The 10000-nt window shown below is 36.4% G+C and overlaps 1 protein-coding gene across 1 annotated transcript in view; it reads right to left on the bottom strand.

The window, feature by feature from the left end:
• LOC122257897 (uncharacterized) overlaps positions 1-10000 on the bottom strand; it is a 32456-nt gene that overhangs the window by 22280 nt on the left and 176 nt on the right. The window lies entirely within an intron of this gene.

The raw sequence follows: 10000 nt of genomic DNA, 5'->3' as shown, positions 1-10000 counted from the left end.
AAAGAGGAAGGAGGATATAACACTAGGATGCAGGGAATTTTGAAGGATGTAGTTCATGGAGAGATACACAGAGAATAGGGCAGAAAGAGTGAAGAGGAGATGCATGAGGGGGTAAGTGAGTGAGAGATAGATAGACAGAGAGAGCCAGACAGGGAAAATAACTTATGGATAGAGAGAGTGAAATAACAAGCGAAAGACGAAAGACAGAGAAAGGATTGATTGACAGGCAGTTGTTCAGTTTGACAAGCGAGGCCGGTTAGATAGTTCAAAAAGACCCTGATGCGGTCGTGCTCATCAAGTCAACTTCCGCTATCATTTGGAATGAGGAGTTGTGGGTGGAAGGGTGGATTTTTTCTTCTCCTTTTTGGTGGCAGTGGTGGGATACTATGGAGTGAGAAAGTTTTGACTCTGTGGAGAATTTTGGTTTGGATGGCTGTTCTCTCATTATTCTCTCTCTCAGCTCCTTCCTCTCCGTTGAAGGCCAAAACATCGTTTGTTTTAATATTCTACTTTATCTTGTGCGGCAACTCGAATCACTCAAATTCGCATGATTGGAGTAAATAGACGGGAGAGTGAAAGAAGAAGAAGAAGAAAAAAGAATCTTGAGATCTTCACATTTTGTTAATAAGCCTCTGACACATGAGTGAAAGGTGCTCGCAGGCCTATCACTGCCCTGTCACAGGAGATAATGTCACATGCGCACAGAAGGATATAGAAGTAGGAAGTGGAAGAGAAAAGAGCGAAGAGAGGGAGGAGGAAAGAGGAAGGAGGATATAACACTAGGATGCAGGGAATTTTGAAGGATGTAGTTCATGGAGAGATACACAGAGAATAGGAAAATAAGAGAGAGAGAGAGAGAGAGAGAGGAAGAATTACTGAGCGTGAGTATGTTTTTGTCTGAGTTCTTTTCACAAAGCTTGCATCTTAATCGGCAAGACCAGGCGAAATATTGATTACTTGAGATTCCCCTCCACGCACTGCACAGGAGACCTTTTGTCGATGGAGAGATAGATAGACAGAGAGAGCCAGACAGGGAAAATAACTTATGGATAGAGAGAGTGAAATAACAAGCGAAAGACGAAAGACAGAGAAAGGATTGATTGACAGGCAGTTGTTCAGTTTGACAAGCGAGGCCGGTTAGATAGTTCAAAAAGACCCTGATGCGGTCGTGCTCATCAAGTCAACTTCCGCTATCATTTGGAATGAGGAGTTGTGGGTGGTAGGTGGAGTTTTTTATTCTCTTTTTTGGGTGGCAGTGGTGGGATACTATGGAGTGAGAATGTTTTGACTCTGTGCGAGGTATTTTGGTTTGGATGGCTGTTCTCTCCATTATTCTCTCTCTAGCTCCTTCTTCCGTGAAGGCCAAAAACATCTTGGTTTTAATATTCTACTTTAATCTTGTGCGGCAACTCGAATCACTCAAATTGCATGATTGGAGTAATAGTCGGTGAGGGAAAAGAAGAAGAAGAAGAAAAAAGAATCTTGAGATCTTCACATTTTGTTAATAAGCCTCTGACACATGAGTGAAAGGTGCTCGCAGGCCTATCACTGCCCTGTCACAGGAGATAATGTCACATGCGCACAGAAGGATATAGAAGTAGGAAGTGGAAGAGAAAAGAGCGAAGAGAGGGAGGAGGAAAGAGGAAGGAGGATATAACACTAGGATGCAGGGAATTTTGAAGGATGTAGTTCATGGAGAGATACACAGAGAATAGGAAAATAAGAGAGAGAGAGAGAGAGAGAAATACTTGAGCGTGAGTATGTTTGTCTGAGTCTCTTTCTCACAAAGCTTGCATCTTAATCGGCAAGACCAGGCGAAATATTGATTACTTGCAGATTCTCCTCCACACACCTGCACAGGAGACCTTTTGTCGATTTTTTTTTTCAATGATTAGATCAGTTGATATTTTTTCTTTACGAGCCACTGTGCAAGACGTTTACTGCCGGGAATGATTGCATTGCACTGGTTCCGTATGGTGGCTGTCTTGGAATTTCTTGCTTCTCTCTTTCATATTTTCAGTATCAGACGTATTATCCTATCAGTACGAAGGACTGCTACAGGTTTCCCTCTATTTTTTGAGGAAAGACAAGTTACTCTCAAAGGAAATATGTTGTAAATTCTTTTGTGAATTATTAATACTGAATTCATTTACGAATCAACTTTCTGTAATTCAGCTTGATGGCAAATGTTTGAATCTGAGGATAAATTGGAACTATCAATTTCATTGTAAAATATCTTGAATTATCAATAGCGTGCTTGTATCAAGACTAGTTTATTGGAATGTATAAAAATACACCTGTTATCCTATTTCAGATCGTACCAAACATCGCTTAAGAAAAAAACGTATTTTCAAAGGCAGGACGATAGAAAATCTCTCTCAATCCATTTTCCCGTTTCTTTCCTCTCCTCTGTGTTTTATACGTGTGATCCCGGGTAACAAAGTTAAAAGAGGACAAGATAGGAAGCTTTCTGAATTCCAAGTCTTGCCTTTTCATTTTGCGTTTTTTTTTTCTCTCCAGGAAATTGAATGGGGGGTTGCGGGAAACTTCTGGCGAAACCTAACTTTTTTCATTGCTTACAAGAGAGGTTGTTAACATCGCCATGTTTGTTACCGTACGAGAGGGACCTTCCTGGGTTAAGTCTTAGAGCGGAGTGAAAATGCGAACATGTCATTTAGAAGAAGTTCTTGGAAAAGTTTAGATAAAAAGTTGATAAAACAAATAAAGAAATAACGATAAAACAAAGAATGGCTGACAAAGGAAGGTCAGAGGATGACGATAGAATAGGAAAAACATTTCTGTGGATAGAGCTGGGTAAGGGGGGCGTAATGCATAATATAGAAGGCGAGGGAAGAAAACAGGAAGGAAGAGAATGATGTTTAAATGGAGTAAGAGGAAGATTACCCCCTCCAAAAGGGGAGGTTTACGCATATGAAAGAAAAACATTAAAAGGAAGTTGTATATATATCTGTCTACCGAGAGAGAGAGAGAGAGAGAGAGAGAGAGAGAGAGAGAGAGAGAGAGAGAGAGAGAGAGAGAGAGAGAGAGAGAGAGAGAGAGAGAGAGAGAGAGAGAGAGAGAGAAAGTGTGTGTGAGAGAGAGAGAGAGAGAGAGAGAGAGAGAAAGAAAGAGAAAGTGAAAGAGAAAGAGAAAAAGAAAGAAAAAAAAAAAGAAAGAAAGAGAGAGAGAAAAAAAAAGAGTGAGAGAGAGACACAAACAGAAAGAGAAATAGAAAGAAAGAGAGAGCAAGAGAATTATGGGGTAATGAAAGGTATAAAACAACGAAATAAATAAAGAGTAGAGAAGAAAGGAAGCGACAAGGTGGTGTAGGAAGACAAAGACAGATACATAGGAAAGTACAGAGATTGATAGACAGAAGGACTGAGAAAGAAGCAGAGACCAAGAGGAAGACGTAACACAATACTCTTCCTTTCGTCTCACGTTTACTCTTGACTGCTGTAACCTGGTTATTGATTCGAAAAAACTAACCTTTCATGGGGTTTCCACTTGACACATACTAATGATAGTAGGGAGACTCTTTTGAAAGGCAAATGGTATAGAAGACAAGTATAAAAAGAGAGAGAAATTTATTGACCAAATAGAGAGACAAAAAAATCAGGGAATTAGAGGAAGACACAAATTAAAGGTAGATTGACATTTCTAAAAAGGTCAGAAAGGTATTCCGGAAGAGGCAAGAAGGACGGCAGATTAACATATTGACATAGATAGGTATGTATATACATCCATCCATACATACGTACGTACATACATATATACATACATAAATATACATGCATATATATATATATATATATATATATATATATATATATATATATATATATATATATATATATATATATATATATATATATATATATATATATATATATATATATATACATATTTATATAAATACATACATATATATATATATTTATATACAGATAAATAGATAGATAGACAGACAAAGTGAGAGATATATACAAATAATTGTAAAGAAGGAGAATGTGAGATACAGGGAAAAATGAAATAACACTGAACGTTACCAGTCTGACATGAAAAATATATTCTAAAAAATTTCTCTTTTATGGTTGAAAACAGCTGGGTGTAAGAAAGAAAAAACAAGACTATCGCAGACGGAGTAGAAAGAGAGAGAGAGAGAGAGGGAAAGAGAGAGAGAGAGTGAGAGAGAGAAAGAGAGGAGAGAGAGAAAGAGAGAGAGTAGAGAGACGAGAGAGATAAAGACAGAGCAAGAAAAGAAAGGACACAAGCCACACGAAAAGCTTCAACGGCTGAACGGCAAACGAAAGGGTTAAACCAAAGCTTCCTGTAGGTGAGCAGAGCTACGAAACTCCATCTATTTTGAGGCTAACGAAAGGGCAGTCGTGACGTGATAGGTGATGCCTGGGAGCAATGCCTCGCGTTTTTGTTTGACTTATATTATCATTCTATGACTGGAGAGAGAGAGAGAAAGAGTAAGACAGACAGACAGACACACAGAGAGAGAGAGAGAGAGAGAGAGAGAGAGAGAGAGAGAGGGAGGGAGAGAGAAAGAGAAAGAGAAAGAGAGAGAGAAGGTATATTTGCGATATATCCTATGTACGTATACATGCACCAATCTCTCTGTAGCACTGAGTGATCTGATTTCTTCTGGGTTTAAACCTACGTTGTTGAATAACAAAATATTGGCATTGTTATTGGACTATAATCTATAATCTTAATAAGAATAAGAACAATTCAAATGAATCAAAGACAGAGATTTCACAAGCAAAAAAAAGGTAAAAATAACAAGATAAAGGTCGTGAGATTCGCCTTCGCGCCGTTCTCCTCCGACTGAGAAGTAAATAATTGAGAAATTGTTCCTAGGTGGTCACCTGGCGCAGCTACTTCTCAATGACGTCATGATACTGTACATTTACCATATATTACTTCCGGTATTATATATAATTTATGGTTTGTATAATCAAAATTCAATGACGTTTCTTTCTTTCTGTCATCTACTTTGACATTTCTTTCTCCAGTGTGACTCATCCCCTTTGTTATCGAACATATTGATTCGAGTCGCAAATAACACACGAAACCCTAACCCGAAGCAGCTTACATCAGTCTACTAACACAGTATTCATTCTTGTTTGTGATGACTTTGAAAGTATATATATGTTTTTTATATGTTTTACCTTTTAAGGAGATGTGTATATATTATGTATCCAATCATATGATTCGATCGAAAATGAATATTAAAATTCGAATCTTAACAATAGATCATCGATACAAGTGAGCTGTTTCGAAGCAGTGGCCAGTCCTTCTAAAAGCATGTGAGTAAGACACGTTCTTACCATGCCTAAGGGATTCAGCAAAACTTTATACAATCAGGTTGACAATCAAAACTTCTTGAAGCCAATAGAGGCTCTAGATTGCTGGAACGTTGACCAAAATCAAACACGGAGAGCCACGAGTTTAAACGCTGGGAGGGGACTAGATCCTGTGGATTGTGTGTGTGTGTGTGTGTTTCTTTGTGTGTGTATGCGTGTGCTTATGAATGTGTGTGTGTATTTGTTTGTGTGTGCGTGTGTGTATGTATGTGTGTGTGTTTCTTTGTGCGTGCATGTGTGTGTGCGTATGAAAAGAAGTTAAAGCAGTATTTGGATCTAGAGATGTTAGTGGAAATGGAGAGAGAGAGAGAGAGAGAGAGAGAGAGAGAGAGAGAGAGAGAGAGAGAGAGAGAGAGAGACAGACAGAGAGAGAGAGAACAAGAGAGAGAAACAGACAGGCAAACTGAGAGTAAGCATTATAGCAGGCAATAAACAAAGGAATAACTCCAGAAGAATACAAAAGCGTAGTAACCAGAGTAGCCATTCTTAGCACGAGTGGAGGATAAGGTCAACAAAAGGGCTGGTCATCAAATGTGCAAAAAGGTATTAGAGTTGTTATGTGGCCTTTCGATAGAAGCTCATAGGAACTGCGCATTCTAGTGTATGTGTGTGTATGTATATACAATGTTAATTCCACTGACCTAACAAGACAAGGATACATTAAATAGGACTTACTCCAATTACTAATAAGACACGTAAGAATCCAGAAATAAAAATGGTTGATGTTATCAAATTTCCTAAAACTAAAAGTATTTTCTCGATTATGTATGTTTGTGGTCGTGTTAGTGTGTGTGGTTGTGTGTGTGTGTATATGTGTATGTGTGTGTGAGTGTGTGTGTGTCGAACAATAAGTATGAGGAGTTATGTAACTGGACTAGACTTTGAATGAGAGAGAAAGAAAGAGAAGGCAGAGAAAAAGAGAAAGGGTATGAAAAATGAAAAGAAAAAAAAAACATGAAAGAGAATAGAAAAAAGAAAGAAAGCGAAAGTAAAGAAAAAAAAAGAAATATGATAGAAAACAGGGAAAGAGAACTACGAAGCCTAAAAAATGTCATGATCCGATAGGTAGCCACAAGATGGTCATTTAAAAAAGAAAAAACAAAATCATATCGGAAGCGCTATTTCTTATCGCCGCCTCCAGACTAGCCTTCTCTCACTCAAGCCCCAACGCCTCTCAAAAGCCCTTGGGGAAGCTCGCTGCTGAATCCTTCGACGCGTGATAAAAGATAAAAAGAAAAGAAAAAAAATAAGGAAGATGAAAAAAAAAGCCTGCAAAGAATCCGCCGAGTGACGCTCCTTTTCAAAATGTATTGCCAACCGTCGCTTTCCTCTCCCTTGCCCTCCCCTCCCCACCCCAACCCACCCCCTCCTCCCTAAAAATGAATAGGTCGAAAAAATGATCCTTGCCTAATGTGATTTCGGAATGTACGTTTCTATCTTTATTTCTCCTTTTGTATTTTTATTTATTTATTTTCGATGCTATTATAGCCGATGGAAGCAACCAGGAATTTTGGATGTGTCCAAAATGGCGGGCGAGTTTGGATGGAAATCATGAAGGAAAAACTATCGAGACTTTCCTATGAAATATAATAAGTAATGGAAAGACGAAAGGAAAGGAGAAGAAGGAGGAGAAGGACGACGAGGAGGAGAAATTGAAAAAGAGAGGTTGAGGAAGAGAGAAAAGAGAGATAGATGGAGAGATAGATAGATAGATAGATAGATAAGACTGATAGAGAAAGAGAGAGAGAGAGAGGGAGAGAGAGAGAGAGTGGAAGAAGAAAACAAACAAACAAAAAGAAGAGACCAGAGAAGAAGAACAGAAGATTTAGAAAGAGACCAAGAAAAAAAAAAAAAAAATCAAAGTGAAAAGCCATCCAATAGTTTATCATTGGCTGTTGGGGAATTCAGCTCAACATGGAACCAGCGCGAGTTGATTGAGCGAATTCGAAAGGAAAGACAGATGGTAGATGAATGACAGCACAGTGTAGTATGAAGGGCAATTGATGAGCACGAAAGAGAGGACAGGGACGTAGGGATAAGGAGATAAAAAAAAGAAGGATAGGAGAGCTTATGAGAGATAATGAAAGAGCAGAGAAAATAAGGATGATAGGAATGATATTGAAAAAATGTTAAGCGATGATAAGAAGAAACAAATAAAAAATCTACATATTATGTATTACCCTCCAATACAAACAAGGATTCTGATGATTCTTTTAAAAAAACGTTGTTCAATTATGATGTAAGATCATTTTTTTCAAATCTTGTAGTTATTGTAAATAAGAAAAATGCCAATGCCTCATTAAAAGCAGAGAGGTAATTTATGGATTCAATAAAGTATTTTGCATAAAGATATCGGAGACGTTCCGAAGACCGCGACAACCGGGGATTAAATTGAATCTTTCCATACATAAAAGTACATAATGGATGTCTAAAAATGAATGTAACATATATATATATATATATATATATATATATATACATATATATATATTATATATATGTATTATATATATATACATATATTATATATAAATATTATATATTATATATATATATATATTATATTATATATATATATATATATATATATATATATATATATATATATATATATATATATATATATATATATATATATATGCGTGTGTGTGTGTGTGTGTGTATTTATTAATCTATACACTTGTATACATAACTTTTCATCATTTCAATCAGTCATTATCATGCTTTCTTTACACACTCTATAATTGGATAATAAAACTTAGAATTGCAATAACTATTCAAATAGATCCATACTATGTAACCAAGTTTTCAAAGTGATCGAATTTTTTTCTTGAATAGGCATTTGCATGTTTTATGAATATATATTGAACAAAGTTTTAAAGGGAATGGCAAATGGATTAAAATCTTATCCAGTTTGAAAAATAGGTTTGGGATGTTATAAGGCCAATTTTGAAAGTATTTTAATGTCTCTCTACATATTGTACGCATCTTGTGGATGTGTGTGTATGTATGCGAGCACACACACACACACACACACACACACACACACACACACACACATATATATATATATATATATATATATATATATATATATATATATATATATATATATATATATATATATATATATGAGTGAATGTACATCTGTCTATTCATTCAGTCATATGATGTAGCGTAATAATTTTATACATTTATTACGTCTGTTGACTACCGATAGAATAATAGAAATGAGTTTTAAAAGTGTTGTCAAGAACGCCTTTTTCTCCGAATATGCTCGTTCATGAAAGTCTCTTTGAAAATTCCAGATAACTGAGACACGATGCAAATTGCACTGCACTTGAACGGAGGGCCTTCGTTTATAAAACAAGGGAGAAGTCTAGGCCAGCGCCGGCAGCACATTTCAGCGGGAATCGAATCAATAAATGCTGAACAGAATCGGCTATGATTATTTGAAATAGTAGTGCGTAATGCTGCACATATTGGGTCTTTCTTTTCTAGGTCAGCATAATACGGAGGATAATTCTAGAACTTCAAATGCTGAGATCATGTGGCATTCAAAAATATAATTGTTTGGATGTTTAAAACTGAAAAAAAACATGACCCGTTTAATGAATCGAATGAATCTGTTACTGGATTTTTCTAGTAACGGAAATATCTTCACTTTAACCATTCTTATTCTTGAATCAAGTTACGACGATACATCTGTACAACGTGGGTTACATTTAGCTAATCAAAATATCAATAGAAAAGAAAACAAAACAAAACAATGCTAGACTAAACTCCCACACGTTTAGACATCCTTTACAAGAGTGTACCTTAAAACCAAAACAAAATACCTGGCGATATGAACGCAAAACGAACGATATTTAAAGATCCGGAGATAACTGCAGCGACGGTTAACCTTCAGTACGTCTCTCTTAAACTTTACAATGATTATGGCTTCCCCTTTTGAAGATGTTCTCTCAGGGATGCACTCTGGAGCTTTCTCCTTTGTGGTGACTTCGCTACTCGCGTTGGCTCTGTTTATTTACTATACGGGAAATTGCACTTCACTTGCGATCCACACTGTATACTACAAACTTCTGGGAGTTTTACTTGTCTATTTGATTTTTTGTATATTTTTTATCAGTATTGTTGTGTTTAATCACCACATGTAAGTGTTCTCACTGTTTGCATTTTTTTTCTTTCTAAAATAACTTTTCAGAGATGGCAGTACTTTTACATTACGAAAGTTCAAATATGTGATGCAGGAATCTAGTCTAGTAACATTGTAAGCGATATGTTCAGATGCATTAAGGTTAAGTACCTTGTATTCTGATGGATTTTAGTGATTTTTTAAATGTTAATTCTAATTGCTAGATGACATTTAATTCAACTATATCTTTCTGCCTACATATTTGTAACGAAGGGGAAAGGGATATGAAAATCTATGACCTACTCCAGAACTAAAGTGTGAGCGATGTAAACACTATTCCATGATTACAATTCTGGATTTGCATCATCTCTAACAAACTATTCCTCTGAATGAGAACAAAACAAAGTAAAAGAAAAAAAAAATCTACATATAAACCTTCCGAAATGATTTCTCCCCAAAGTAAAGTCTCCCAGAGCCTAACCTCCAC

The sequence above is a fragment of the Penaeus japonicus genome, unplaced genomic scaffold (genome assembly GCF_977035675.1).
Source record: "Penaeus japonicus unplaced genomic scaffold, GWHDUDI00000001_assembly GWHDUDI00000002, whole genome shotgun sequence".
In the NCBI taxonomy this organism is placed as follows: domain Eukaryota; kingdom Metazoa; phylum Arthropoda; class Malacostraca; order Decapoda; family Penaeidae; genus Penaeus; species Penaeus japonicus.
This window is presented reverse-complemented; position numbering and strand designations above follow the sequence as displayed.